Source organism: Helianthus annuus, chromosome 16 (assembly GCF_002127325.2).
Source record: "Helianthus annuus cultivar XRQ/B chromosome 16, HanXRQr2.0-SUNRISE, whole genome shotgun sequence".
Classification (NCBI taxonomy): domain Eukaryota; kingdom Viridiplantae; phylum Streptophyta; class Magnoliopsida; order Asterales; family Asteraceae; genus Helianthus; species Helianthus annuus.
This window is the reverse complement of record NC_035448.2, coordinates 164,534,069-164,546,072: the sequence shown is the minus strand read 5'-3', so window position 1 is coordinate 164,546,072 and position 12,004 is coordinate 164,534,069. Positions and strand designations below refer to the sequence as shown.

The 12,004-nt window shown below is 38.7% G+C and overlaps 1 long non-coding RNA gene across 2 annotated transcripts; it reads left to right on the top strand.

Moving 5' to 3' along the window:
• The first annotated feature begins 2,004 nt into the window (after window positions 1–2,004).
• LOC110917648 lies at window positions 2,005–4,400 on the top strand. Of its 2 annotated transcripts, none has more exons than XR_004882904.1 (7): window positions 2,005–2,801; window positions 2,885–3,244; window positions 3,333–3,477; window positions 3,662–3,755; window positions 3,830–3,989; window positions 4,070–4,117; window positions 4,253–4,400. It is a non-coding gene; the product is annotated as an uncharacterized LOC110917648 (long non-coding RNA). The 2 variants fall into 2 exon arrangements; XR_004882903.1 differs by having other exon boundaries at window positions 2,011–2,801; window positions 3,333–3,418.
• The last annotated feature ends 7,604 nt before the right edge of the window (window positions 4,401–12,004 follow it).

The window sequence follows — 12,004 nt, the reverse complement described above, 5'->3', positions numbered from 1 at the left end:
CATATAAGATTTGTACTTTGTGTAAATGACCAAATTACCCTCATAGTTAACAGACTTGGTGGATAGAGTTAGAAAATTGGACTCAAATGGTTAAGAAAAGTGGCTATAGGGACTCAGGGCGTTAAACATTTTGATTTTGAACTCAAATGGTTAAAACCCCTAAAACACAGGAACTCAAAAAGTAATGTACTATAATATTAATTTGTATAATGATAATAGAAAATTAAAATATCTACGAATCTATATATGATAATAGAGAAACTGAATGAATAGTAAGTGACTGCTAGTGTCAACCATCTATTGGGCCAACCTTTTACATGCCACATGTACGGAATCTATCAATGGCACTTGCCACGCATCCAAAACCCAGTAAAAAACCCACCGCCCGCTGTTCACAAACCCTGAAACCCGTCACGCATGAAAACTAACAGAGAGAAAGTGGGGGTGGCATAAAGAAGAGAGGGCTCATGAAGGAACATCGTCAAACTCCGGCGATAACAACGGTTGTTTCTAGGGTTTTGAGACACGGCGGCGGCTTTGAAGGTCCGCCGCTGATGAAGACAGTGATGGTGGATTCGAGGTGGGTTTACAACTGACTCGAGGTAATTTGATTTGTTCTGTGTGTTTCCATTTCGATTATTACAGATAGTATGATGCTATTACAATCGACGATTGAGGAGCAGTTGATATTGAGAGCGATTAAGGAGGAGTGTTGTTGGGAGAGTCACATGATTTTTTTGTTATTCAGTTGACTTTGATACCAACTGTTTCAAATTTAGGTGCTAAATTTCATCATTACATTCACTTTTCAGCTAAATGTTCATGATTTATATTTCATTTGTTCCAAAAATTATATATGATGTATGCATTGAGTTTTGAGATATAAATGATTAATAATGCTTTTCAAACTATATAATAACAAGTTCGTCAATTGGTTGGTTAAAGTATTTTCTCAACTTTCGAATATCATTTGCAAATACATCATATTTAGGTTACTTAGTTAGAAATTAGAATCCTTTCTTCGTAAAATGGTGGGACGCATTTGATTTTTGTGATTTGCATAGGTTGTTTGTGCTGCCAAGCAAGTGAAAAAGGTGATCCGATGAAATCAAGCGACAGCGATTTCAACGCTAGATCGGGATCTTTTTTCCCATCATATCATACCTGGTACATATATATTATTACTAAAAAACTAATTTCATTCATTCAGTAATGGAAAATCACTTTTAAAAAGCACATCTAAACACCCACTTACATGTCACCGTTTGTACCCATTTGTTTATAGTTGGGTCGATTTGAGTTATTTGTTGTGTCAACCGGTATCGAGCCAGTACTCGTATCGAAAACACCGGTACAGTCCTGTTCGGTATCTATACATGAGGCGTGCTCCTCAGGCCAAAAAGCCCCCAAAAACCATCAGAAAATGCACCTTTTGATCGCTTCCTGTAATTACACAAGGCACTGAGCAAAAAAGCCCCAGGCCCTGCGCCTAGGTGCGCTTTTTAAAACCAGGTTCAGAGGTGGCGATTTCTTCGGATTGGATGGTATTTGATATGATATCTAACAAGTGAGAGGTGTAAACTTTGAAGGCTTGGTTGAACATGTAATGGGTCAGAAGTGATCTATTGGGTCTTCTCTTCAACTTATACCGAACACTAAAAAACCGCGGCCATCGAATGGGTATTAAACTAGGTTTTGTAGAATATACAAAAACTAACCTAGGATATGCAACCTTCTTTACAGCACTTAAGTCAGTTCAGTGCATAGTTATTAAAGGCGTTAGGCGCACTCAAGGCGCATAGGTATCGCTTGGGGCCTAGGCGCAAGGCGCAAAAAAAGCGCGGGCCTGTGAAAAAAAAAAGCGCACAACAAAAAAAAACTTAAAATATTTTTATATATTAGAAAATTAATACTATTCTTCAAATAAAATAAAACTAAAGCTATCATATAACATTTAATATCGTTTATTTAGTACCAAAAGTTATAAAATGCCTGTTTATTAGTGTAGAAAAATAGTTTCCGTTAGATAAAAGTAGAAATCTAGCTGGAATCTTGCCAGAATTTAGAGAATTTGGTCGGAAACTCTCCAGAATCTAGGCATCTCTCTGGAATATGTGCATGAACCATCATTCGGAGAATTAAAGCGCAATTGTCTTGACTGAAGGCGCAATTGCCTCGCCTTGCTAGGAAATTGGGCCTAGGCGCAAGAGGCGATGGCTTTTAACAACTATGGTTCAGTGTTTGATTTGGTTGATTTTTTTGTACAGGTACTGTGGTTAATTTTAAATACACGGTCTTCATACTTTTTGCTGTTAATTTGTAGTTACAAAGTGATAATTTGCTCGGATCTGCTTAAAATTTTATTGCTCCATGATTTTAAAAATCTGGTGATGGGAGTGTTGAGCTGTGTAGTGAGCAAAATATAATGATTGTTCTAGCGCCATTATTTAACTTCACTTTCGATTGTGTTTGTGGTGCAAGTTCTCGATAGTGTTTCCACCATTTGATATAGTGTAAGCTACGTGTAACGGTGTAAGCAACTTTGATGCTAGCTACAATAGTATAAAGCCCTGTGAGCCTGCAAGTGATTCTTGCATTCTGTCAAGAAGAAAAGTGCATAGAGAACATCGAAGGTTTGATAAAGAATATGTGATGCGGTGAGGAAGTTGGGCCAGAACCGTAAATGCCTTTGTGTCGTTATGTTGTCTAGAACTGCCAAGAGTTGGGTGAAGCTAGATATTGTTATGACCATTCCGAAACAGTGCAATATAGCTGATCGTCCTGTTGGTTATCAAGTGGAGGTTTGTTTAATTTCGTTTCTTTTACAGGCATATTTGATGTTTTTTTTCTCAATGATGATATAGTTGTATGTTTTGCTTTGCAGCTTATATAGTGCCTTGAAAACTTGAAGGCTATTAGTTTCGACGGAAGCTGTACCAGTCTTGTGCCAAGTGCAAGAGAGAGAGAGAAAGAAATTACGGTAGAGAGAGGGAGAAAGAGGGAGAGAGAGGCAGGGAGGAGAAACGACGGCGTCGTTTAGGGTTCCGTCGCAAACACAACGCCGTTGGCGACTATGGTTGACGTTGCAAGCTCCGGTTCTGTCAAGAGAAGAATATTTGATACTTTTTCAGCATAATTCGGTAATCTTGAATCAGTTCCGGTGAAGCTCCGATGAACCGTTCAACACTTACATGTCTCAGATCTGTTTAGATCGGTGACTCTCAGGCCACCATCGATGGGTTAGGTAAGTCAAATATGTTCCACCAGAATCCCATTTCATATACCATGTTCAACAACAGCAACATTGTTTTAATTATTTTCCTCAAAAGTAGGTTTCACGGCTTTCCCATTGATTGAGGATATCTCAGGAGCCACGCGATGACATTGTGGTTGTAGTAGATTTAGATGGCGATGAAAGGTTAACGTGGTGATTTTGAAAGTGTTTTGGTCTCGAAATATTTTCTCAATTTGTTAGTGGTAAATTGGATTTTATGTAGTGTTCGACTTTAGAAGGTTATATCTCCATTTCAAAATTTTCATCTTAAAATGATAATAGTTGGTAGTTGATGATAATCTAGGTGATGAGGCTGTTGATGATATGGAATTAGTGGGCTATAAAGGTTTGAAAAAATGGATTAATGATAACTGTGGTCAACTACAGGGAGGGAGCTGTGGCACATGAAGACTTTGAGGGGAATAAAGTGACTATTGGAGCTGGTGATTTGCAGTGGATGACTGACAGATAGACATAAGAGGTAAGAACATCACTTTGAATAGTTATGGTTCTGATTGGAGTTTATATAGTTAATGGCATGAATATCTGTTATAGGGATGGGAATCATTGGGACGGCTACTCGTGTATGGATTGATAGATAAAAATTGTTGAGCTTTGGAAACCCAAAACATATCGGATGGGGCTTCTGGTGTGGAAGTGATAAAAAAGTCAAGGGTCGAGTTCGGTATCAGGTGATACCTTAGCCGAGTAAAAGGTTGCGAGCATGCATACTTTTTTGTCACTGTCGATCACGATTTCATTTCTCATTTTTATTAACAGATCTCTTTTGTCTAGGGTTTTTGAAGACTATTAGATGCTTTCAATGATGACTGGGAGCCTCAGGTTAGTGGTCAAGACTAATGTTCATATTATTTAGGTCAAAGAAAAATGTTAATTGCATATTTTCTCAACAAGTTATATTTATTTGTGAATGTGTTCTTGCTGTTGTAATCTCATTTGCCATTCTTACTTTGGCAGCCTCAAAGATCATGATGTATGATTTAGATGCATAGACAGGTTACCATCTTCAGTATAGAAAGGACTTTGTACAACATTTATTGTTATTTTTTTTTTATTTTTGGCACTAACTAGGCGGAATACTTTATAAAACAAATATTTTAATTCGTCTGTACTTTTGGTACTGACTAGGCTAAATATCAAATACAAATCGTTTTGACTTTGGTTCATGCGTGTGGGTTTACGTATTTGGTGCTATGTGCTTAACCGTCTCTTTTGAGTTACCTAAAAAAGGCTTTACGCCGCCGCAACGCGCGGCGGGTAAATAACTAGTTCAATTCATGAATAAATATTAAACAAAATAATAATTAGTAATAGAAAGTATAAACAAAACTCACTTCATTTTGAATGCAAAAATGGCGAATGGGTTAGCTATGAGTTGTCCACTCAAATCTTCAAGAATCCAAAAAATCAAAAGAGAATAGGCTTTTCAAACGCTATTGTTAAATACACTTAGAAAATTAAATTTTTTTTTACGTTTACCCACAAGTCTGCCATTTCAGTCAATTTTTAAATTTTTTTTCAGCTTTCCATAAACCAACTTTAATAGAACAAGTTTCCATAAACCAACTTTAATGGAACAAGCTTTTAACCCAATATTCCACCACCCGTCCGGCCACCACCACCCACAACCCACCGCACACCTCCAGCCACCACCACCTACCACACACCTCCGATCAATAGAAGAAGATGATTTTATCATGAGGACACCTCAATTTGTCACTAATCAGATACAAAAAACTCATTCATGTTTCTTGCTTTGTCTTCTTGAATCATCATCGTCGGAGCCGTCGATCTGAACCATTCATGAGGACACCTCAACCTGTACTATTTATGGAGGGTCATTCATATGCAAAGCGGCTTTCTGAAGATGAATTTAACTTGGTTGCAGAATTGACAAGGATGAATGTGGCGCCACGTGATATTCTAGCAATACTTAAAGAGAGGAATTTAAGTAACGTGACTACACTTAGGACTATTTACAACGCACGCAACAAAATTCGCATGGTTGATCAAGTAGGAAAATCTCCAATGCAGGTTCTATTGTCCCTTTTGCAAAACAATTGGGTTAAATGAATTAGAAAATTTATTCTTCATTCATCCGACATTATTTGATATTTGGCGTGCATTTCCACATGTGTTGATTATAGATGTCACGTACAAAACAAACCACTATGATATGCCTTTTCTTGAGGTTGTTGGTGTAACTTCAACCAACAAAACATTTTCCATAGCTTTCGCCTTTATGCATAATGAGAAGACAGTTAACTATACATGGGTCTTCAACTGTCTAAAATTGACACTAGACAGGTGCATGCTCCCACGTGTATTGACCGAATCGTGAAGTCTCAACAACTAGCAATTAAAGAAAGCTTGGAAAGTAGTAGAATTGTCCGCATTCATCAACAGAACCTACGATGTTTCACACCATTGTGTGGTTTTGTTTCAAATGAGGCTCTCAAAATAATTCTTGAAAATCGTGAACGATGGAAGGATCGTCTGGTACACTGTGATTGTCGACTTCGCACTAGTCATGGGTTACCATGTGCTTGCGAAATTTCAAAGTATATAACATCACGTAAGTATATTCATGTACATCAACTAAGACTCTTCATGCTAAAGTTTCAATAAAACAATATGTATTTGTATTTGCATGCAGATCAATATGTTTCCTTTGATTCAATTGATATTTTTTGGAAGAAGCTAGATATTTCACCATCGGTATCTTTTCAAAATGACGATGTTAGATATAATGATAAACTACTACTTTTTAAAGACAACTTTAACAAGCAGTCTAAAGATGGGAAAAAAAGTTGGTTAAGAAAACTGAAGGATATATTTCGTCCAGGTAAAACCGACATTCAGGAACCGATCAAGTTCAAAAAAAACTCGTGGACGACGAAGCTTGAAGAAGTCGCAACAACAAAGTGCCAAAAAGGAGCTGGAACCTCAAGCTAAAAAAACTCGTGGACGACCAAGCTTGAAGAAATCGCAACAAGATAAGCCGACCAGACATAGTTCATTCGAATTTGACCTGAACATGGAACCGGTGATAGATTGGAATGAGGTCCCAGATAAGTCGGCCAGACATAGTTCATACATGATAGACTTGAACGAAGTGCCACTGATGAATGACTTGAATATAATGGGTGATATTCCAAAAGTATTTCATCCATACATAACAAATATACGAAATGTTAAACCCGATGGAGATTATGGATTTCGAGCACTAGCTATTTGCCTCGGACTTGATGAACATGAATACTATGAGTACATTCGATAGCAAATGAGAGAAGAGTTACAAAATCGATATCATATCTACACGGACATTTTTGTTAGGGATGTAAATTCATTATAGCATGACTTGTGTTTCTTTGGGTCGCTGAAGAAACACTAGATAAATGGTCGGAACCGAAATATCTAGGGGGTTTGAATCCGCATAAAAGGTTAGCTTCCACTCGACTGATTCAGATCCGATTGACCTTCTTCTCCGATAGCTCTGCAAAAAAAGAGCACCGTTAGCCTCGTCAAGGGGAGAAGGGGGTTCTCTCCTTGACCTGACTCCAGTGTGAGAATAAGTATTTGTATGAAGAAGAAGACGATGTATTTTGTAAGTGTTTGTAACTTGTTTCGTACCTGGGTTTTATCTCTTATTTATAGTCGAGAGTCATTTGGGCGGGAAAACCTGTTAGTGAAAAGTTAACGGAAGATGCTAACCCCGTAAGCAGTTACATTTCCTTCCGTTAAGCTTTCTGATCTGACGTGAGAGCACACGGATTGTGGTTTAGATCGAAGGCTGGGAATCGGCCACGTGTAAAGTGATCAAGTGGAGATTATTCTCCATTTGCATACTTCTGTTGTGACCCCAGAGACGTATGAGATGGTGACACGTGTCCATTCAGTTGTAACCGTCTTGGTGGTGCACGATTGTATTCCTTCTAGAAGATTATGGTTGTAATCTGGTGTGTCACCTTATCGTGTGGAGACAGGTGGATAAATAATTCTTAAGTCTGAGTAAATAATATCCAAGTCTGGATATAACGACGGAAGTATTTATCTCAGGATTTTCATCCTTTATTTATGGGAGAAAGCGCAAAGGTTTATGATTCCCTTTGGGCGCGCAAGTGTTGACAGCTTGACTGCTCTTTTAGATCTTTGTTTGTAGGACCAGTGCGCGGCCGCGCAAGGTATAAGGTTTGATCTGTAAGGTTTTGGTATGGTTCCAATCGCCTTTTATGGGGTTTTTTGGGACCTTACCCCTTCAAGTCCCCCCATTCTAGTGTTGTACTTATGCAAGTAAGTGGAGCACTGGACTTTTGAGAGGGAAATGCTTTTTGTTACGAAGAATGAGGAATCTTCGATAAGAAGATTCATATGCTATTAAAAAATTGTACTTTGGAAATTATACTATGACGTATAATGACGTCAGTTGGCAGAAAAGGTGGTATTTGCATGATTTTGCCTGTTTTTATTGGGATGTGTAACGGCGTTTGTCAGATTCATTTAATGGAGATATGACTCCAGTTCCTGTAGCGCCGTTTGGATGTGATACTTTCTGACAATTAATCATGATGGTTAAGCTTTCTTGAAGCTGAGTTTCCCTATATATATGCATATTTAAGATGCTTGCTTTTAGCTTTTTCTGGTAAAGAAGATGAAACGTTCTTACTATACTCGTCGCTTGTTGGATGCTTTTAGGATTTATGAGGCTGCTGAAGGTCTCGTGCTTCTTTCTTGTTCACCGCCTCTAACTGTTACCAGAAAGGATCCGATCGAACCCGTTTCTCCGGCGGCGGTTGGTTCTGGCTGTAAATTTCTCCAGCACAAGGTTGTTGTTGATGGTGGTACTGTGCTAGATATTGATGGTTTAATAGCTCACTTTCCACTGCTCCGGAAGGGAGGGTGCCAGCTGGTAAATCAACGTCGGAGAACTCGTCGGTGTGGGCAGATATCTGTTGATGATGACTCTGATGCTGGTTAGGTGTTTGATGTTTAGGACTATCTTCATCCTTTTTTGTAAATCTGAACGATTTTTTGTGAAGATCATTGTCATGATCTTGCTTAAGTGTTTGTGGTTACACTTATGACGATGTGCCTATTTTTGATGTAATATTATCCCTGTTAGGGTTTGCTTTGTATGTTTGGATTACAATGTGTTGCATATTTTTAATTGCTTTGATTAGTTAGAGCAAATGAGAGATGGTATTGTGCTCATGTGTGAACGTTTGTCCAGAATATGCGCTTATGCTACGCTTTTCTTTCTTTTTCCCAAACTGTTCATGAGGTGTACAATGTTTACCATTTTGTTTTCGCGCGAACCAAAGGAATTTAATGCAATTTGTAACAAACAGTGATCATGAAAATAGTGTTCGTATTAATAAAGCGCAAGGCTTACAATATGAAAATAGGAAACATATTGCCTGTGAGTGAGTTGTCCTATATGTAACACCTGCGCAGCTGCTACGCGTTCCAGGTGCGGGGCACTAGAGTCCCGTCGATTCTCTTAAGGGTATATGCCCCCTTGCCTAGGACTTCGTTGATGACATATGGTCCTTCCCACCTTGGGTCCAATTTGCCCGGTTTCTCCGCATTTGATGCTTCATTGTCGCGTAAGACGAAATCCCCGGGAACAAAAGTGCATATGCGCACGCGCGCATTATAATATTTTTTGAGTTTGGATTTGTACCTTGCTTCAGTGATGGCGGCGTTTTCGCGCCGTTCTTCAAGAAGGTCTAAGTCCATTCTTCGCTCTTGCTTATTATTCTGCTTTTCCATGGCTATCATGCGTGGTGACGGAAGACCAACCTCGGCTGGAATTACTGCTTCTGAGCCGTAAACCAAGCTAAACGGGGTTTCTCCAGGGCTAGTCTTTGGCATTATACGGTGTGCCCATAGGATGCTGGGGAGTTCGTCGACCCATCCCCTACGTGCTGTTCCAAGTCTTGCTTTTATGCCGTCAACGATCTGCTTGTTTATACTTTCTACTTGACCGTTCGCTTGTGGATGCGCGACGGAGGCGAAATTATGCTCGATCTTCATCTCTTTGAACCATTTTTGAAGATCTTCTGAGGCGAAGTTTGTGCCATTGTCCGAGATGATACGCAATGGTAATCCAAACCTGCAAATAATATGTTCCCATATAAATTTGCGGATTACCATTGCTGTGGTTGAGGCCAAAGCTTTGGCTTCCACCCATTTGGTGAAGTAAGCGACCGCAACGATGATGAATTTTACTGCGCCTGGCGCATCAGTGTTGGATCGGTTTTGACTCCGAAACGATTGCGTAACCGAACGTGTGACGTGCGGAATCCGTACACGAACGTGACCGAACACACGAGATGTAATATCATCTGTGATTCTATTGATCAAATCTGAAAACGTACAAGAACCTGAATCACGATATCACTTTCTCTCTCTAGTTTCTCTCTCTAGCTCCTATCTTCTCCAAAGCTCTAAAGTGACCAAAGTTGCAAAAGTCCTAAAACAAAGGCATAAGCCTCCTATTTATAGGCCAAGGGCTTTAATGAGGTTTCTCATTAATTACAATTATGCCACCTTGCCTTTTTGACTAACTATCACTAATATAACAATATAAATCTCGTTTTCTTCAATTTCTGCTACGGACTAGATTGACGGAGGCGATAGACAGATAATGCACTAACAGACTCCCCCTTGGATATTGCCGCAGTCAATCCGTAGTCAAGCTCGTAGCGCCTTTTCTTTCTCTCTCTTTTGAGTCTTCTTGAAGCTTTAACACGTCTTCATCAACGTAGAATCTCTTTTGTTTTAACAGATTCCCCGTGGATCTGTCTTCAGCTTCAGCTCCCCCTTTCGGTAAACTCTTCAGGCTCCCCCTTTCGTCAAGCTTCCGTGCTTTTGGGATCGACACCTGGATTTCCAGATACAAGCTCTTCCAGAAACGATATCTGGCTCTTTACACACTTCCGTTTGTGTTGAGCTCGTCTTCACACTCCCCCTTAGACTCAGCTCTCGGGATCGTAATCTGGATTTTTCCTGCAATCACATACAAATGATAAGTAACAACATTTTAAAACCATTAACCAGAAACCGTAATCTGGCACTATACAACTTTCTAAAACACTCCCCCTATCAACAATATTTCTGAATTTGACAGTGTTAAAGAATCCAACTCCCCCACAGTTAATCGTCCAAGTCCAAACTAATGACTTTGGAGATATCACAAACTGTTTTTGAAATTTTTGATTTATAATATCAAGTTACGACTTAATGAACTTGTTTTATTTTTAGAAACACAAGCAACTTACTTAGATTTTGAAACTCAGCAACTCAGACATCGGTTGTCGAAAATAAAGCAGAAATCAAAATCTTTTTGGATTTTTAATGTGTTCTAAACTAAGAAATGAAATAACAGAAAAACCTAAATTGCAGAAAGTAAACTATTTACCAATTTATTTTTGGCGAGCGTGTCAGGGAATCATATCAGCTTTTCAGACAAATTACTAGTACCGTTAAGCTACATTACATACTCAGACATAAACAATTCACCTCGATTGTCGATATACTGATCCATCTTAAATTCTCACACAAACTTCAATCTATTCAGGATACAGTTTAAGTGTCTTAAGAACTTAGTTCAATTCATGTGTCCCACCTCTTGAATATACTCCCGTATCCAGAATCCCAGATATTCAGTCTTACAGGTGAGTATACCACAGATGATATCTGTAAGGGGTTAGGTGCGAAACCGTGAGAGCTCAGGTCAGAACTTCCGTTCAGCAGAGAGATGACGGCTCGACTTTTGGTGTGTCCCCTTTAGAGGATCTTTTAATTACAACATCAGCGACTATCAATTTTATTGTTTCATCAGCTTGCTGAGGGCGATGCTATGTTTCAAGCATTTTGCAGAAAGTATTATTTGTGACAACCGGTAGTTAACGCCTTCTAATTACGAAATTACAAACGTTAAGGCGATAATAAATAGTGTTTAGTGATGGATATCAATAATAAAAATATATGTATGTATATGCATTTAGCGTAGCCATATTTTTCATAACAAGAATGACTGATAATAATTGTAAATAAATAAAAACAAGATAAACAAAACAAATTCTCAACATATAGAACTTCACTGTCGATGAAGTTAAATAAAATAAAGTAACTCAAACATAAAATAAAAAAATATTATCTTTCGAACGACACAAAGCGCAAACGTCAACGAAAACGCGACTGCAGGAACGCACCGGCAATGAAACGAAGGCATCGGGCACGCGCATTACCTTCAAAACTGAAATATTATGACAGATTTAGCTTCGTTTTAGAATTTAAATTTCCATTGTCGAAAACAAATCGAAAAAAAAGGGACAAGAAACGGCAACCGAAGCATTTTACGTGATTTTAACGCAACCGACGAACGAACGTGTCAAACATCGACTACCGACCCTATTATACATAATTTTGATCTTAAAATGATCTTTTACGACATTCTATGAAGTTCGGGTGCGAAGACGGACCTTAGAAACGTGAATGGGCCGCTCAAAACACTAGAAACGGACTAACGAGTCCTGGGCCCAATCCACCTAAAAGCCCAACCCACACCCCAAACCCTACCTATATAAACTCACTTACACACACTCACACCAAAATTCGACAAACATGAACGTTGGTGCTATTTAATCGAATGCTAGAAAATGTTTCGCACATTTATTTTTTTTAAGCAATATATGTTTTTTC